The following is a 21,198-nucleotide window of genomic DNA, read 5'->3' as shown; positions in this document are numbered from 1 at the left end:
GGTGGAAAAGGGCGTGGTTGAAAACCCGGGGGACCCGGGGTATGCAAAAGGGGTTGGTGGGGTTCGAAATCCTTCCCGCCCGGGGGGGGGGCCCAGGAACCCCCACCCCCCAAATAAATCCAAAACACCCAAAAAAAGGCATTTGAAATTGCACCCTACTATGCCCAGTACATTTCCCCAAAGGTGGAAAACTGGCAAGGGGCCCCTTTAAAAACCTGGGGAATAAAGCTTTTGAAGGCATAACCAGGGTAAAGTGGAAAAACGGGGTACACACCCCTAAAGAAAACGCTGGGAATCCCGCGTACACCAAGGCCACCAAAAGGGGTCAAACCCCTTCCATCGGGAAAAATTGGGACCAAAATAAAGGGAAAACCCCAAAAAGTCCGGGGGGGGGCATAAGGCAAATAGGGGTTCCCCAAAAACACCTTTGAAAATAGGTTAATGCCCCCAATACACCATCAAACCCCAATGAAAGGGGGGGGATTGGGGCAACCCAGGCCCGTAAACCCATGGGTTTGGGGAAGGGAACACTTTGTCACCTATATGGTTCCAAAACCCATCCCGGATAAACCCCTGGGGAATTTACCCCCAAACATGTCCAAACTTTAAATGAAAACACCCAAAATTTCCTTTTGGAGAAAAAGGGGTGAACCAAATAAAAGGGGAAGGACGTAGAACACCACATGCCCCTCGGGGAAACCCCTCATGAAACAGGACTTAAAGATAGGGCCACCCCAAACCCCTCGAAGAATGTAAAATATTGACCAAAAAGTCTTGTAATTTGGTTTGAAAAGGGAAAAAATTTTGGGGTGCGGTAAACAATGTCCCGAATGTTCACAAAAAAAATGGGGAAAGTTAAACAGATTTTTTAAATTCCATGGATTGGAAACACCCAAACAATTTGCATTAAAAGTGTTAAAGGTCGAAACAAGGGGAAACACACCACAAAAAAAAGCCCAGAACCCCCCAAAACATGCCAACAAGAAATTTCAAAGGTACCGGTTTCCGGGCTTCGGCATACAGGGGGCCTGGCTTTTACCCAAAAGAAAATTTGGAATTTAAAATTGGCTTAAAACCCAATAACAGGGAAAACGTGGAAAACACACACACACACACACGGAAGGCGGCGGGGGCGAACCTACGACTAACTACATGAACACACTACTGCTTTAAGGCATTTACAGAATGCGGCTACCGAGTTTGCTAAACAGGCGCTGTCACAGGCATACTTGTAGGCTGCTGGCATCACCGCAAGACTAATAGTTGGCAAATAGCCAAGGCATGTGTTGCGGGCGATCTAAAAACATAATCAGTCGCAGAGACAGCTGGAAACACACACACACACACACGGAAGGGACGGGGGGCGAACCTACGACTATCACATGAACACACTACTGTATGAAGCATTTTACCAGAGCAGCTACTGAGTTTGCTAAACAGGCGCTGTCACAGGCACATGCCCAGCAGGCTGCTGACGTCACCCGCCAAGAACAATAGTTGGCAATAGCCAAGGCATGTGTGTTAGGGCGTCTAAAAGCATAATCAATCGCATGAGCGCGGCTGGAAACACACACACAGGGGAGACACACACACCAGGAAGGGACGAGGGGGCGAACCTACGACTATCACATGAACACACTACTGTATGAAGCATTTACAAGAGCGGCTACCGAAGTTTGCTAAACAGGCGCTGTCACAGAAGGCATGCTTGTAGGCTGCTGGCGTCACCCGCAAGACAATAGTTGGCAATAGCCAGGCATGTGTGTAGCGGGCGTCTAAAAAAGCATAATCAATCGCAGAGCGGCTGGGCTACACACACACCTTTGCACACACGGAAGGACGGGGGCGAACCTCGACTATCTACATGAACACACTTACCTACTGTATGAAGCATTTACAGAGCAGCTACCGAGTTTGCTAAACAGGCGCTATCACAGGCATGGTTTAGCAGGCTGCTGGCGTCAACCGCTTAAGACAATAGTTGGCAATAGCCAAGGCGTATTGTGTTGCGGGCGTCTAAAGCATAATCAGTCGCAATCGAGGCGCTGGAAACACACACACACACGCGCACACGGAAGGGACGGGGTACGAACCTACGACTTTCTACATGATCACACTTCTGTGTGAAGCATTTACAGAATGCGCTACCGAGTTTGCTAAACAGAGGCTGTCACAGGCATAGTTGTAGGCTGCTGGCGGCACCCGCCAAGACAATAGTTGGCAATAGCCAAGGCATGTGTTGGGCGTAAAAGCATAATCAGTCACAGAGGCAGATGGAAACACACACACACACACACACACACACACACACACACACACACACACACACACACACACACACACACGGAAAGGGCGGGGGCGAACCTCGCCTATCTACATGAACACACTACAGTATGAAGCATTTACAGAACGCTACGAGTTTACTGAGCAGGCTGTCAGGAGGCATACCCACGTGAGTGGTATCATTTGCAAAGGCAATGCGCCCGGCTCGGTGTTCGGACAGAAGTGCGCAGTCACGCAGTCTGTTACCATCCCAGGTGCCCACTAACACGTTAGTGCTGCAGTCGAGAAACTACTGATCAGTACATCACTGCATACTGGGCATGCTCAGACACTTAGACTCGGCACAGGGCAGACATGCATACACATGTTGCGGCATGGGTGGCGTAATGTGGACCGTCGTGTGTCCAGCCACACAACAGAACCTGGCCATGCACAGGGCGTGGCGTTGCGTGAGGGATGAGGCATGCACCGGGTATTACTGCAGGCGGCTGCGGTGTGCACTGTGCTGTGTGTCTATCTACACAGCTGCCTACTGGGCATGCTCAGACACTTAGAGTCGGCACAGATCAGACATGCATACACATGGTGCGACGGCATGGGTGGCGAATCACGGACCATCCTGTGTGTCCGGCCACACAACAGTAACCGGTCATGCCACAGGCGTTGTTGTTGCTGCGGGGAATATGTAGGTGCATTCAACCATGTGTGGTACTGGCCTACAGTTTGTTGCATGCTACAGACAACCCTCACAAACACAGGATACCTTCACAGATGTCCTGAGGACACTGGTGAGTGGGCATGCTCTCACAACAGCACCGTTTGGGTGACATGAACCACCCATACATAGCCTGGGAACATTACCCATGGCACAACACAGTACGCCAACAGTCCCAGGTGTACACACCTGGCCACTGTTAAACAGCCATGCACCATACATACCAGGGGGATGTCAGACAGTTCTGCCCATCGCGCATGGTGAGGATATGGCGTTCCCCACACAGGATGTACAGCCCTCAATGGTGATGCAAGACCGTATAGTGGATCCACTGGTCATCCACTCACTGTAACCAACACCAGCATGGGGGACCTCAGTGATGACCTCTCCACAGAAAACCACACATCCTTATGACGGTGTGGTACCCTACATATCCTCCATGCCAATGTTGAACAGAGGCCAGACGAGGAGCCTGCAGAATGCCTTCCCGACCACCCATGCATGTCTGCAACAGGCAAACTTGTTGAGATCAGGACCTTGTCCACCACAGGAAGGCACATGGTGTGGTGGACGGGAGCCACAGACTACGTGTAGAACAAGAGTTGGAGCTAGTACATGGCAGGGGCAATGACAGTACCAGGAAACCATCACCCATTCATACTCAAGGCCTCTGCCCACATACCAACATCCAGGTCCGCTCGTGGGAGTGGTACTGCAGGCATGAGACAACCACAGGGCCTTCCTAACTGTGGTAAGGACATGGTTGGGGCACACAGACCTGCCTGGAAATGCTCCAGAATGGTGCAACAGTCACTGCACCCACAGACATTGTGTGCATACCACAGGACATGTTCCATGCATACATCCCAACAGGAACATATCCATCCCACCAGAGTGTATCCTCCCAAACATGTCATATGGCCTGGGGTGATCCCATATCTCTATGGCGTTTGACACGTCAGCAATGGGCACCGATGGTTTCCCTGGCTGTGGGCTACCCACACTCTTAGAGGCCCTCGGACCACACATGCGCCACTGTGTCATGTTAGCCTTACTATGGGCTATGTCCCCAATGGATGCCATATGGCATCTGTGGTCCCACTATGCCAGGGTAGTGCTCCTATGGACTGTCAACAGCCACACCCTATCGCTTGACAAGTGTTGTCTGCAAAGCTGTGGAGGTCCACAGGTGGTCATGGTTACAGATAGCGGTGTACAGCCAATACCGGAACATACACACAACTACATAGTCAAGGGCGGATCCTGCCTCCCGAACCTGCTCGTCCAGTCTGGAGTGTTCACCAAGGCCATTGATGAGGATATGTGGGTTTGCACACAGTACCATGACCTGGTGGGGCGTTCCAGAGCACACTACACATGGGACCCATGTAAGGCTCGCCAGCATACATGTGGGGACATATGTCACCCGATGCTTCTCACACAGGTTGGAGGTCACACCACACAGGGTTGGTGCTGAAGGTGCTGTCACACTCATATCTGGACCCAGTGGAGGCCCACAGGGGCTCACTCCCTGTGCACCCTGCCATATGGCATCCGACCTTCCAATGTGCATGCAATCATAGGGGGATTGTAGCAGACAAGGTATGCAGATGATGACTACGCAGACCGACATACCCAGCACCCCATGTTACGAGAACATCCACCTAGGGCGTCATAGACATGGCTGACTGGTGCCAGAGCCATGTGCCAAATGCCAGAGAAGGTGCAGCCCTACCCAGTGTGAAGAACATGTTCGTCCCAATGTCACATGTAGGTGGTGCGCCATTAAAGATGGTGGACATGTTGGGGGTAATGGCTACCACACCTGTTGGCAACCTCTGTCAACACACACAATGGCAATGTGGGTGTGAAGACATTCCATTGTGGCCTCCTGGTCTGGATGGAATGGCAACCACATCAGGGGTGTTCATTGTACCCCTGTACACATCACACACCAGTGCAATGACTGCGTACAATGACACATGTGGCCTGTAGCTAACCTGACGCCTGCAGCACTCGGAAGGACATAAGCGTTCCACAAGGCAGGGATAGCGGTGCTAGGACATGTGTCTGGGTGCACGGCCAGGGGACACTGGCTGTGGATCTGCACAGCACAGCTGCTCCGTGGTGATCTGTGCCCGACATACACGGCCATGTCTGACCTGGGTGACATGGGCACATTCCACCTCCCAGGCCCCATGCGAACACAGGCACAGAAGCGACTGTCAGACACCTCAACCCAAAGATGAGTGGGACGTGCTGGGGGAACAGGTAACGACCAGACACACACTACAACACGGGGAGGAGTGCCAGGCCATGTGAAGGAAAGGCCCTGACTGCCTTTGTCCAGGACTGCTACTGACGTGTGGATGTGTGACTATAGTTATGCGCCAGTCAACCTCTGTGTGTCACTGCTAGACCAGGGACTGGGGACTGATGGATATGGCATCCCCATCCTGAGGGGTGTTAGATGCCACACAGTCATGCTAGGTCCACACATGTCGTAGGGCACATATCCTGTCACGTTCATGTGTGCCTATGTAGGGGGTCCATGCCAGATGTGGGTAACTGTGCTATGCTGATTTTGCCAGACATGCCTGTGGGTACCACCCGACTACACGTGGGGAACTAATTACAGTGCTCCCAGTAGGCACGTGCAAGTACACCATCAGTATCATACGGGTTAACTGCACCGACATGGTGCTACACATGTAACCACCACACATACTGTGTACACATATCAATGAATGCTGCACCTGTCCTGCATGGTATGTCTGCTGCATGATGTCCGTGCACAACACACATCACATACACACCTGTCACCAGCCATACACACACACCACAACATACACAGCACGTACTATGCGGACACAGGTATCACATACACCTCTCACTATCGTGTCCACCCTGTGCATCATAATATGTCAGCTTAACCGTGCATTGATGGTGTGGCTCACAGTTATGCGGCAGAGACTTAATCATTTGCACAGGGTGATATGTGTGCCACAGGCATGGGCTGTACCAATGGATGACATCATGTGTGTGTGTAAGGGCCAGTGCATTGAGTGGGCATGACTATGTAGATTGCATGTGGGTGTGGTGGAGCCCCACAGTTGTGTCTGCTGTGTGTGGGTGTGTGTGTACACAGTTCAGTCATCTGTGATGCCTACACGGGTATGCTTGGCAGCCCCTGACTGTACAGTGCAGGTGTTACGGCTCACTGTGTCTGCCGGCGGTGACCAGCGCCTGCCTGGGGTCGCCACGGGCACGACCGGGTGGAGGTACAGACTGTCCACTCTCCGATGTCACATGTCCGCTGGAAGCGTGCCCGCGGGGGCCGTCCAGGGCCACGCCCACGTGGCCTGCTCTGTCCTGGTGTGGATGGTGTGGTAGCAGCTGCGGTGCTACTGCTACCATCACTGTCTGTGGGCATGGGAGGTGGCACGCACACGCTGACCTGCAGCAGGTGGTGTTGCTGGCACCGCCCGTGCCCTATGCCTCACCTTACCTGGTGTTCCTGCACGGACTGCGCCGCTCAAGGATGGCCAAGCCTCGATCGATGAGACCAGCCATATCGCCAATCTCCTATCCAGAACATCGGCAAGATGCTGTTGTGCATTCGCCAATGCCTGGATGCTGTCATTTAGTGCGGATTGCGGACCTCTGCAGCCTCTGCCCCTCCTGGTTCTGCCGTTCGGCGCGTGCCTGCGCCCGCCATTACAGTCTGGAACATGCGTCTGGTTATACCAGCTGCTGCACCTGGACGGCAGGTGTATGTCTGGCGGTGCTCCCCTACGGGCAGCACCTGCCACATGCCTGCGTGGCACTGCACCAGTCCTACACTGGCAACATCGTGTGTCCCCACACCTTCTGCCGCCACCACACATTCCTGCTCGGGGACAACAGCTGCTGACTGCCCGTCATCTATGGGCAGCGGTGTTGGGGTATGTGTCGGCATCCGGACCGTGTGGGGGGATGAAAGCGACGTATGTGTGATGTTCTCCAGTGGCACAGTCTCTGCCTGTGACGACCCTGCCTGTGCCTCATGCACATGCTCATCACCACTAGTATCTGTGGGGACACTAGCATCAGATTGACCGCAGGAGGGGAACGCACCTACAGCACCTGTCAATACAAAGACATACCATCGGTTTCAATACAGTCACACACACACACACACACACACACACACACACACACACACACACACACACACACACACACACACACACACACACACACACACACACACACACACACACACACACACACACAGCATGCATGTGATTATGCAGGTGGCATGCAGCATTCACACAAAACAGACCAGTGAATGCAGACCAGACATTCATAGTGGCAGTATGTACACTGCCCTGGTGGGGACAGTACAACAGGCAGGTGTCATTTAGTAGGCATGCAGTACACACATTCATGGTAGTTTGCATGCATCAGCGTGATACACCGTGTGGCCGCGGGCAAGTTAGGAGTACACATGGCTGCCAACAGTATGTAATGTACACCGCAAACATGTGCGGTATCATGTGGACGTGTGAAGATGGTGTCCCACCGCATGCACCACATCATGATGGCTGTCATGGTGCAGTGTTATGTGTACAGTGTACAGATACAATGTATGTGTAACAGTGATGTCTGTGTAGGTACGTTGCTGTGAGCTGTGTGCATAGCTGCTCGGTGTGGTGCGGGCTCTGTGCCACTGCACAGTAGCAGGACACAGCTATGTGTCTGTGGGAGGCGTGACCTGGCCGCATTACATTGCCATGTCTGTAAGCCAGTTCAGCTGCTCAGCAGCACATATATAGTGGACATTGGAGGCACCTGTAGTAGCTGTGGAGAGGAATGTCATGTCACTGGTGTACTACATCAGATGTCCAGGGTTCCACTACATTGATGAACCCACTATGTGTGTACAGGGTGCAATGGTGAGTACCCACTGTGGATGTGCTGTTGGCAACATGCCTGTAGGTATCAACCATGGCCTTGTCTGTCTGACTCATTGACAATTGTGTGTGGTAGACATTGTGCACACGGCCCTGTGGTGGCCATGTGACATACACCCATACTAGTGTGGCGTGTCACATTCTCTGGATATGCTGACAGTGTGTATGTCTGCTATGTTGTGCATAGGTCATATCATGGTGTGACAATGCTGCAGCCAGACATCCACGTGCATGGGACATGGCATGCCATGTCTGGCGTGTGCACCGATGCAGGGGCATGGGTCACATTGGTAACACCTGTGCTCTGGCCAGATCACAGCTCACTCTGTGGTACTGTGTCCATACTGCACTGGCATACCAATGCATACTACACATGCAGCCATTGTGTAACACCTACACCATTGTATGCATAGCTGAATGCACGTAACACACCAATTGGTTGTGTGGTGTCATACCACTCTGATAACAGGTGTATCTACTGTACATGGGTGGTGTGTATGTCGGGTGGTGCGAGCTGTATACCGTGATGGGGGCACACACAGGTGAGCATGTCATGCCTAGACACATGGGGAATATCAATACAGCAGAACATCCATTTGACTGGCAACAGACTTACGCAACAGACCCTTGGCCTTGCGACACATGACGTACCTGTAAAGGCATTACACAAAGGTATACACATTAGCCATTACTATCTCCACGGTCAGCACTGTGCATGACACATCATGCATGTGTGGTTGCATGTGCTATGCACATGTCTGCTAACACAACATAGCATACAATGGTTTGCATCTTGTGTGGCCATATACCTGGCATGTATTGCTATATCATGTGTTGTACTATGACACCCACACCCACATCGCCTATCATACAAACATGCAACACTGACTTACCATGCGGCTCCAGGCTCATAGCTCGGGAGACACCCACCTCCACGATGGACGCAAGTGGTTCTGCGTGTTGTTCCGTGGGTGTCCCCAGACTGGCCAGGAGCTCCTCCATAGCTGTGAGTGGGGGCTGTGTTGGTGGCCCACCACCTGTCCCACGTTGTTGCCTGGCGATTGCAGCAGCACGCTGTCTTGCATGCCGGATCAGGTCTGTGCAGTGCCTGCGGATTTGTTGGTAGCTGCGGTTGGTTCCGCCCACGCTGTTCACCCTCCTGCACAACTCCTCCCACATCTCCTGCCGTTCTTGTGCCTGCTGTGGCACATGGCTAAACAGGGCGTTGTAGTTACTCTGGAGGTATGGTATGATGACCTCCTCCTCCTGTCGGCTAAATGGTGGAAGCCGGGAACGGGGCATTATCTGGAAGACATAATGATGGTGGCAGGTCACATTCACACTGCTGTGCTGGCATACTGTTGGAAATGCATTGCTATGACATGTACGACATCTGCACAGTGATCTGTGAAGGGCATCGTGGCGGTGACACAGCCGATGTTGTGGCTTCACACCATTGAGCACTGGGTGTCACATCATATCTGTGTGCCACCCCATCACACTGTGCACGCACCATGTAGATGTTAGCCTGCCATGGACATGTGTACCTGGCTGCACCTATGTCCATATCAGTTGGCATATGTCCCCATGTGACGTCTGTGCTACTGTTCACCTGTACACAGTGTATATATTTCAGTACATATCACGTCTGTGTCCATTGTGAACGTCAGCAGCGGCACTGTACACATACACATGGACACCTGCACATGCATGTGTTGTGCCATGTACTTCCACACAGCACTGTACCGGTGCTGGACAACTTGCCCCAGCTCACCTGTGTTACGTATGTGATAGACATGGAGCAATGTGTAACCATGACACATTGGCAGGAAAGGCCATGCATAGCATGTACACGCACACATTGTGCAGAGCATCACACAGCACCTGTAACATGACAGGGTGCATCGCCACCACATTACTACTGTGTATGGTTGATAGTGAGAGTGCCTTTTGTCCATTGCACCATGTGGGACTGTGATAGCTCATGCAGCCTTGCTGGTCATCTCTGCATGATATGGCAGGGTATGCCACATACATGGCAATGGGTGTGACCCACTCAGGGGCTGACGGTATTGGCAGGGTGGCTGTCCATTGCTTTTGTCATAGCTGTGTGAAAATGGACATTCCACATGTTTATCACCATGGTGTGGACACTGTCCTCCAGCGAGGTATGCTGTACGCTGCTTGTTGAGGGTGTGTGTGGTGCATGCAGGTATCACACATCCATGCATACACTGTAGCCCTGGCAGGTGCTATGTGCTGGGATGTTGATCGACACAGTGCTGTATGTGTACACACACGCTATCCCATGCACATGGATATCTGCCTGAACTGATGTGGGTAACACATATGTGTACATACATTGCCGCTGCCACCCACATGTCTGCTGCTGCACTACACGCCATCCCTCCCTGTGTGAATGTGGTGTTGGCCTCAGCAGAGGTATCCATGTATGGGGACATGGATGTTCACATAGCAGGCCCACTGATGGTATCGTCGATCTGACCATACACATATGATGCACCCCTCACACTCACGACCCATTCATATTGTTGTTCACAATGGTGACACGGCTATATTGCTATGCTGGAGCCATTCACAGACATACATACACAGAGGCATGCACACCCATCTGTGTCATTGGCCGGACTATTGGTGTGGTTTGGCACCTAACGTGTTTGACTGCAGGTGGCGCACACCTACTGTGCACATGTCTACATGGTAGGCCTGTTCTGGTGAGCATCTGTGATGTGCTGTGCACATCTCATACCTGCACATTTGCTTGTTGTCCATCGGTCCACAGGCCAGTGGTGGGACATACAGGGATGTTGCGGAACATATGTACATGCGACCCTGTACAACTGTGACGCTAGCCTCTCAGATGCTCATGTGTCGTGGACGTGAACACCGTACACACACATGTGGTTGTGGGCCGCCATCCATACCCATCTCCACCTGTGTGTTGCTATCATCCCACACACTCCTTGTACTGTATGTTCAGGCTATGCAGCTATGTGGGGCTTGTGTGCATACAATACGATACTATGTGCCTTTGCACCCATCACAGACATTGTCACACAGGTACACCGGCAGCCATACACATCGCAGATTGTTGTCAGCATGTCACATGTGGTACACACCTAACACATCTCCTGCGGGACATGGTACTCTGTATGGGCATGTCCAGTAGTGACATACCACAGCTACCCCTACATGACGGCTATGCAGGACATGTCTGTGTACATCTACTGTGACATATACACAAGCAATGCCCCGCTACCTACATCACATGGTACTACCTGTGAGTATGTGTGTCTGCATCCATGCTATGGCCATAGATGACAATTGTACATCTATATGTGCAACATACCTCAGTGGGGTTGTCATGAGCACATGTTCCATGTGTCAATGCATTGTTTGTGTCTGTTGGGCAGTCATTGTTGTGCATGGTTTACATGGCTGACATAGTGTACTGTGTCTGATTCAGGTACTTCATTGGGCTACCAGCATTGTACATTTCTACAGCACATTCCAGCCATCATGTAGCCAGCTTAGATGACAGTGGGAGGTGTTCCGCCATGTGCACATATGTCACACGGTACAAGGGTGACTGACACACATTGTCGGGACTGGGTTCTGACTGCTGTGGATGTGTACCGGTGTTGACAACCATGACTGCACCAGATGGTGTCTTCTGGATGTGTGACATTCACAACAAACACCCACATTCACATAGCAGCACATCATCCACGACAATTGACATTCCTGCCTGAACACTGTGTACGGTATGTTTGTATGACCACTGCATATATCACTGGTGGCCACCAGCATGGCTGCCTACAACAGCAGTGTGTATCCTGTGCAAACATGGGTTACACCAGTCACACCACACCTGTGCCAGCTGGCCCTGTAGTGGGTGACAGTGCAGTTCCATTCATCATGTAACAGTATACGGCGTGCACCAGTATGCTGCAGACATGTGAGCGGCTGTGCTACTCAACATATGCACACATGACACATCACCTGGTACACCGTGTCTGCCTTGCCACCTGCTATTGTGACCACCCTGTGATGACATTGTACGGCCCACATGGGCGTGGACATGTGATGGCTCAATGGTGGATTAACCGTCCAGGTGTGTGTCTAGCCAGGTGTCCAGTAGCCACTGGTCTGCATGCAGGGATAGTCTACATTGGCCTACTCTGTCACTGGGACTGTTGACTATGGTCATACTGTTGTTATGCAGGCATGTGCTGTTTGTCCAGTCTGATAGTCGTGTTGAACCACACTACCGTGGCACACATGACGTGTGGACATCTGGCTAAGGTGTGCAGCCCACATGTACATCTTCTCATGCTATGCTGCCTGTGCAGCGGTGTCACATGTCTGCCTCTGGCAGGGCTGTCTCAGGTAGGCACAGCATGCAGTGATGTGTGACAATGCTTACACCCTCCACTGTGCTGTACAGTAGCACTGCACACACAGTACAGCACACATGTCATTTATCTACGGTGCCTGGGACCTGCCTCCATGCCCTACACGGCACACCTGCCAGTCCAGATTGTACACAGATCATACCTCCCAGTCACATACCTGGACTGCAACACACACAGGTGGGTGGTTCCCACACCACACCGTGATTTACACACATACTGTATTTTCCCATGACACATTGCATCATAGGTAGTCCATGTTCAGATACCCATGTTTGTGGCCACTACACACATTGTGACACGCGACAGTGCAGACACTGTACACCACAGGTTACATGCCAGTCGGGTTGGCATGCTGTACATTGCACCTGGGACAGTTGCTACTGCTATGTATTGCCAGCAACACGACCTTCCCTAGTATGGACTCCCACGTACCCACACATGCTTGGCCATGCAGTGCATAGCTGGGTGACACATTACCGCGACACATACCATACCTGCACTACCCTCAGCATGCACCAAACCTCCATGTGTCTGTATGCTAGGCCTACACACCTCCCCCCTCTGTTTGCTGAACATCCATGCTTACCATCCTGCTAGCCACACCCTAAGCACACAACCATAGCAGCATGCATGGTACATACACACTACAGCCGGTATTACTGACATCCACTGACAGAGGTAGTTGAGGGCATGGCACCCGTCCGATGGACAGTCTATGTGCCTATGCCAACAGTGATCACAGTGCACTTCTGCTACATTTACACACTGGTAGGGACCATGCTATTCCACACTGAGACATGGTGGTGCTGGCATTTTCACAGACGCCACAGTGGTATTCCTGTTCCATGCACACGTGCTGTATGGGCACATGTGCAGGCTGTTGCACGGTAGTTTTGTTCACCTGTGTGTTGTGTGTCACTTGACAGTCATGGTGTGTCCTGCTGGTGCATGACATACTCCACAGCTAGCTACCTACACATGACTGCCAGACATTGCAGTGTGGGCCCTCACGCAGTGTGGTGGTATGTCTCTGCTGTTTGACTACATCCACATTCAATGCAGCATACCACGGTCTTGCAGGCATTGACGACACAGATGTTGCTGGCATCCTGCCTGCCAATGGGGTACCTACCAACAATACACACTCTCACTCACTACAGGGTTCCAATCCTTGGCTGGACATTGTATTAACCCTGTGGACACATACATAGTACTGTCATGCACATGTTATGTCTGGGAACACAGTCCCAATGTCACCTCAACCGCCGTGGTTGTTGTATCCCGCCAACCTGGCTGTTACATGTCTCTGCAGCAGCACACGTCAGTGACTGCTAGCCCATTCATGTGCGTTGTGCACCCTGACCACCACACTACCACATCTATCACACTACACATGGATGGTACTGCTTTGCGTATGGGGCTGCATCTCTACACCCATGACTGGGCCATTCAGTATGGCACTGGGCCACATCTTGACATACATGCTTCACACACTCAATGACTACCTGCATGCCTTTCCTGGCACCCTTGTTGGGCTTCTGTGCACCACAGCACACCACATCCCATGCTGGCCACCTGTCATATTATTGCATGGGTGGTTGGGGTGGTACAGAGAGTATCACATCAGACATGATCCGCTCTTTGCCCTTCAGCACCATTCCACTTTATGCTATTGACAGTGTACACATCCAGCATCACATCGTACCCTATGTATCGGCATGTTCGCCATGTGCCTTCTGTACAGTTCACACAGTGGTGCAGGCATATCATGCTGACTACAACATTTCAGGGACGTGTGGCATTGCACGTTCCTCAGACATGTGGGCCCTCATGCTCAGTATTTGCATCGTGCACTACCTGCTGTCACACAGTACTGTACATGCCTACATGTACCACTTCTACATACCTGGCAGCATTCTAGCTCATCCTGCTCATGTTGCTGACACCCATACAGGTGTCAGTGTGGCAGATATATCATGTAGATATCATTGCATCAGTTACATCACACATAGTGCATACACATCACCTTTGCATACTGACAGTCATGCGGTGTGTATCACATGGATACTGCCCTATACAGGCATATCACGTTGTACATGGTTGATGTACACACACATGGCCCACATGGTGCTGTGGTTGCCATATTACACCATAGCGTGGGTACACATGTGCAGGACTACACATTTCTGGACCGTATGTCTAGCTGATACCTTGGGTGCCCTTGTACCTGTGCCATACACACATGTACACGGCGGCCGTGTTACAATGACACATGTGTGGTGTACCTTACACAATGGATACAACGTTACATGTCTCAGTATAGTCATGCTGTGCTCTCTACCCAGCTCAGACAGTTGACATATGCAAATGACAGTCATGTAACACATCTGTGCTCACCTGCATGCCACTAACACAGGGGTGTAATGTACTCTGCCATGGGCCATGTTCTCCACAGTACTGATGCATGTAGTACTCCTACATGGCGTTTGCTGTGGGCAGGGGGTAGCAGTCCTGCATGTGTGCACACATGCCACATTGCTCAGCCAGGCGTCTGTGTGACATCCACAGACTGGACACACACCATGCTGTGGGACATAGGTCCTGTGCACATCCCACAGGGGCACACTGTGTCACTAGTCGTGTGATAGCTGCCTTGCTGGTGGGTGACACACACCCATGGTACCACCACAGCGGACGTATTGTATAGACATGACGGTTGACATCCACTTCTGCCGTTCAGTGGACACTACCATGGGGGGGGGGTGTCAGTACTGTGTACATTGCACATGTGTTTACACACGGCCCTGCTGGACATCATTGTGGCACACATTGCACCTGCTATGGAACGTTTGGACATGGTCACTTGCTGTTACCTCCATTTGGGTACCTATTCTGCTACTACATTGTCCCATATGTGCAGGCCATACATATCTTGTGTATGTATATAACATTAGCCCATCGCTCCATCATGCATGCTATGCCTGTGATACTGTCTCTGATTTGTGAACATATCCATCATGCCAGCTTTGCATTACACATAATTGACATAGTCGCCCCTACTGCGTGGGATAGGTGCACGACGTGCGCACATTCCGTATGACATCGACGGTATATGCCCATGCACATGTGTGCTGTGACACTATACATAAATGTCCTATCCCTGCTGTGGCACTTCAGTGTTGGATATCCACTGCCAACATCGGCGTGGGTGGTGGCATTGTTCTGTGTTTGCAACCCCTATGGCAGACCTGGGGTAGGGTTACCACCTGTGCCTCTTTGCAAGGGACAGTCCCTCCTTGGGCAGTTGTGTCCTGACATATGTATCACAAATGGCAAATGTCCTGAGATTGTGGGACATCACTATATCCCATTCTTATGTAAGAGTTGCATAACATACTTATTTATGTATGTACATTCCTAACTGTTACAAGACACACAATAAGCAACGGAACTGCTACAAGACTACACATTTCATTATGCAAAAGAGTAGAGTTCTAACCTTTGTACTGACCATGGGTATGTGTCCACCTGTAACATCTGAAGTGTGTCCCGCCGATTTCCACTTTGGCCTTTTGAAAGGGTGGCAAGCCGGCCCTGGGGTTATCAGCGGGTGTTTACATGTTGTCCCACTGCTGTGCACACGTTGTCCACAGTTGTTGGTATGCTGCGCGTTTTAGCATTACATATCCAACCTTCGCCTCTCTCTGCCTGATGGACAGGTATCTTTACCTACACACACCGTTCACATACTGTACAGATTCGTCATACGTCGTTACACACCAGTACATGTCGTGGGTTCGACATACCTTTCCGACCTTTTGTTTTGATTTCGTCTCTATTCCACTTTTCTCTTTGTCTACTTTGTCTGCGTTCGGTATGAACATACGGTTTGAATATCCAGGGGTCTTCCTTATATTAAATGCCGCCTGATGCATGTGGGTTAATCAGGCCAATAGCTGTTCCTCGGTGTGTACTTATGCGCATATCAGCGGTGATCCCCTTCCTTTCGTTACGTTGGCGTCGGCACTAGGCCATGGTTCTTTCCTCGTGTGGCGTTGGTTATTTGCAATACCTTCGTGAGGATGGTATGTATTGTATCATGTTTGTGTGACTGCATCCGCTATGTGTGTTGTCGGGTACATTTCGCTGTGGTGTTAGCCGTGGATTGTGTGTGTTGGGTATGGTATTGTGTTCGACATGTGGGTCCCGTGTCCTGGCGGCGTCTGTCGATGGCGTTGTGCATTCAAATGTGTTACATGGCTGTTATTTTCCTGTACATAGCGAATGCATGGATGCATGAGCCGCTGCTAGTGTTTCCCAGGAGCTTGTTGTGGGTATGCCGCTGTCATTCACTGCCTGTATGTGTTTGCTACTGTTTTAGCTGTTATCCCTTTGATATGTGCAATGGGGTATATCTGCGGATGTGGGTGACGGTGTCGGTGTGTGGGTCTTGCATTTATACATACCAGATATGCTTGTGTGTGTGCCCCACCCGTGCTTGGGGGGCTGGGGGTTACCTGTGTGTTGTTCGGGAATGTTTGTTTTGTTGATGTCGTCTGCTGTCGGTATCGCCTGCATGTGTGCTTCCTGCACGTATTCCTCCTTCACATCGGTTATATATCTGCGGATGTTCGTCCGTGCCTACCATCCATTGGCATTTTGTCGCTGATAGTTACGGTGATTGTGGTCCTATACTTGGGCGGACTGTATGCTACCGGTAGCCTCCTATTCGTGGTGCCGCTTGCTTAAGTCACGATCGTGGAACACAGCGCAGTATTTAGCGGACCGTGACTGTTCATGATGGGTGCCGGGATGGCACATTCGTATTTTCGCCGTACATGCCTGAGGCTGTGTAACGTTCGCGACGGACCGTGTGGAGTATGCGTTATGGCCGCCATACCTACGGTCGTGGTTTGTACATGCGTCCTTTGCATCTCCTGTTTGCTATGGCCCTGTGGTACACTTTGGGACATTGCGCTGCATCATTTTACGCCGCCGTGCATAGCCACTGAGGAGATGTCGGTACTACTTTGTGGGTACTGCTGTACATACGCCTATGGTTCCTGTACTGTATGCCTCGCCTGTTATTACACTCCGGCTGTGACATGTCACCTTCATACACAGTTTACACTGGCACACACATTACACACACACAGCGGAACACACGACAACCTCACCTCACACATACACATATTGCCGCCATGGCTGTCAACCTTCTATTTCCGGAGTGGGGAACACACACAGTAGTAATGTGAAACACATGGGCATAATGTGGAACACATAGTAATGGCATAGTGACAACTTCAGCTAAGTAGGTCATAGGTTGATTATGATATGCTGATTTACTTACAGTGAAGAACCTTTACTAACTTACTATGAGTACATTCTATTTACCAGGATGTCATTTATATACATTCCTAACAATGGTTGTTTGAGAGACATTTTCAATGTGGAACTTGGAGGAACTGCGAGGAACATGCACTGTTTTACACCCCAGATGAGGTCGTTCCTCATAATGTCGTACACTTCACTGGTATGCTTTCCGCTTCGCACCGGTTGGACACAATACCTCGTTGGCGCATCGCCGGTGGCGGCGTGTATCTCCGCACTCATGTCCTATGGATATGACACGCACATATGTAGGGTTGCCACCTTTTCAAATGGCCAAGGTGGGACATGTTTAGTAGATGCGTCAGGTTTTGCATGCCAACACATACCCACGGCCAGTACAGAGGACAGCGATTCACTCTTTGGACGGTATACAAAGCTGTAGCATTACAGTTGCTTATTCTGTTTATTATCATATTTAGATGTTTCTTCTACAAAATAACTGTTTTCTGCAACTAATAAAGTAATTATGGGAAATGGTTTTGTCCTACAATCTCAGGACATTTGCCATTTTGTCATTGTTTTGCAGGACACAACTGCCCAAAGGTGGACTGTCCCTCACAACGTGGGACAGGTGGTGACCCTACACATATCTCGTTACTGTACCGTGGACCGGTGACCATCCCGACACGCGGATATGTATTGCTGCAGGTTAACATTTCCATGGCTGGCGTTACCTGCCCTGCCCACCCTCCAGGATGATCGGGTTGTCGGTCACTATGTTTAATATGTGGTGATTTCGCGTCTTACTTATCTGTGACCTTGCATCCCTGGGTTCCATATTACCCTGTTGTCCTTTCTATCTGTGTATGCGTGCATATATTTCTACATGTGTACTGATATGTATTTCCGTATCTGTGTATGCAAATGCGTACATGTGTGGTCGACTTGCGGCGATAGTGGCAGCATATGGCTACGCCGTGTGCTGTTGAACCGGCGTCGCGTTGAGGTGTTGGCGTTCCATGCTCTGCTGACTATTGGGTGTGCAGTGTTTGGCGGTGCCTTTGTTGGAGTCACACATCGTCCGCATACGGTACACATTACGGGCGGACATGTTTGTGTGGCATCCATTTTACTGTGTGTGCAGGTCAGGAGGTGTCAGTCCATGGGGCCTACACTGTCAAAGTATGTGCTCTGCGTTCCCTCTTTGCCAGGGCGTAGGCATATTGTGCGCCTCTGTCTACCTACTGGGGCTGGCTCAGTGCGTCCGTGGCGCCGCACGCCCTGTGCCTGTGCTTGCCCTGGCAGTTGTGGCGGGCTTGGTGGCCCTCCGGCATTATGTCCCTGCAGCAGCTGTTTCCGCAGAATCATATTGTGTAGCATACAACATACTATGAATATGTGGGCACTTGTGCCTGGAGAGTACTGCAAGGCTCCACGGATGTATCAAGCACCGGAACCGTGATTTCAAGATCGAACACACGCTCTATGATTATTCTCGTTTGTGCGTGTGCCTCATTATAAGCGTTCTTGCATGTGTGTGTGTGCATTTCTGATGGGTGTCATCAACCACGGCTCCAGTGCGTAGCCAGCATCCCCACAAGGTGACCTTGTGTGATGTCCCCACTGGCGAATACCTGATACAGCTGTGAGGCATGCCAGATATGGGAGTCGTGGTAGCTTCCAGGGCTGCCAGCACACACATCCATGATAATGCCCTGCGCATTGCACACGACCTGGCAATTGATGGAGGGGTATCCCTTGCGGTTTATGTAGCGTCTACCCTGCTCCCCAGGTGGTGACTTGATTTCTATGTGCGTACAGTCTATCGCACCCAGGACCTCCGGGTATTGTGCCACACGGTGGAAGCGGCACATATTGCTAGCCAACTCCTCCTGAGATGTGGGGAACTTTATGTGCTCATGGGCATGTGGTAACATGGCATCCAGGAACTGGTGTAGTACCCTGGATGCTGATGCCTGTGAGATGCCCATTATGTCCCCAGTGGGCCTTTGAAAGGTACCTGTAGCCAGTATTCGCAAGCTCACACATACCTTTGTGTCCACTGGGATGGGCTCCCCTCTGTTGTCTCTTGTTCTCAGGCGCGGCCGGCACAGCTCCACTATTTGCTGTAACGTGTCCCTGTCCACCCTGTAGCGCTCTACTATCTCCAGGTCTCGCAGCCCCTGGTAGGTCACCCTTGGTCTGAACACTCTCCTTCTCCTGTGAGGCCTACGGTAGTTGTCGGCACCACCCTCCGCAACTCCGTCTGTCTCTGTCACATACCTATGCATCACGGCCATGGCGGCACCCAGCATATACATGTTAAAAGTTCCCCGTCTGTTTACACCCTACGGTGCGGCGTTTGGGAAATCGCGCTATGTGTTGTGCGCATTCACATTTATTACTGTTGTGCTGTATACCGGTGATGTCATTGGGTGTGTCTGCGGCCCTATCCATGGATTATTTCCGTGGTTTTACGCTTGCAGCTGCAACGGTACTGCCTGTAGTGTAACATTACAGTTGCCTGCATTGCCTTCGCCTGGCATCTTACATTACTGCATCCTGTACATGGCATATGATGCATTTTATCTGCGGCCGCAGTTATGCTACCTCTGTACTTGGCTGTGCTATTTCGGTTCTTTGCTCTTTGCATTTCTACTACATCCCTATTATCTTTGCTCTCATATGCCTCCCCTTTCCCGTTCTGCAGGAGTCTGCATGCAGACTTATCAGCTGCCGGCGTTTGCCCTTCCTGCATTGATTGGTGTTAATTGCTCGTTACGGATACATTTACACTGCTTCCGCATTTCCTCGTATTCTCCGCATTACCTTCCTATATCCCTGGTTGTTGCCGGTGAGGCCGTCACATGACTGGTTTCGCGAGCGGAGTCATTCTCGTGCACATACATTTGTACGCGCTTTCTGTACTCTCCGCGCAACCATTTCCTAACACGCCAGTCATGATGCTGTAATATGCATTGTACAGCCCAGATTTGCTGTCCTTCAATATCCTTCCTCCTACAGTGGCACACCCCTGTGTGGTTGACATGTATCTCGTGTAGGGCACTCCTCGGTGTAGTACCGCCACGCCGTTTGCTCCATCCTTACGCTGGCGCCGTTTTGCGATTCACTATTATCTGCCTCATTTGCATGGAATTGACTACTAATACCTGGTTACGGCGCGGACACCGCCTCCACTCCTTGACAACCATTGCGCTGGGGTTGCAGCTTTACATACATACTATGGTGTGTGGTGGCTGTGCAGCTGATTTGTGTTCTAATGCTCTTTTCGGACATTATCATATTATTTCATTGCTTTACAACTTCTGTGCACACATCCCGGGGTCTGCTGTTCTTTCTACGTGCCATTTATGTCATTTTTACATTTTGTGCATATTTTCTTTGGACATTCTCGGTGCCTTTCCACATTGGCATATTGCACCTATATGATACCTGACTTTGACAGCCTTCCGTTACT

This window comes from Protopterus annectens, chromosome 8.part1 (assembly GCF_019279795.1).
Source record: "Protopterus annectens isolate FY-2018-M chromosome 8.part1, PAN1.0, whole genome shotgun sequence".
Classification (NCBI taxonomy): domain Eukaryota; kingdom Metazoa; phylum Chordata; order Ceratodontiformes; family Protopteridae; genus Protopterus; species Protopterus annectens.
The sequence above is the reverse complement of the archived record's forward strand: the minus strand, read 5'-3'. Positions refer to the sequence as shown.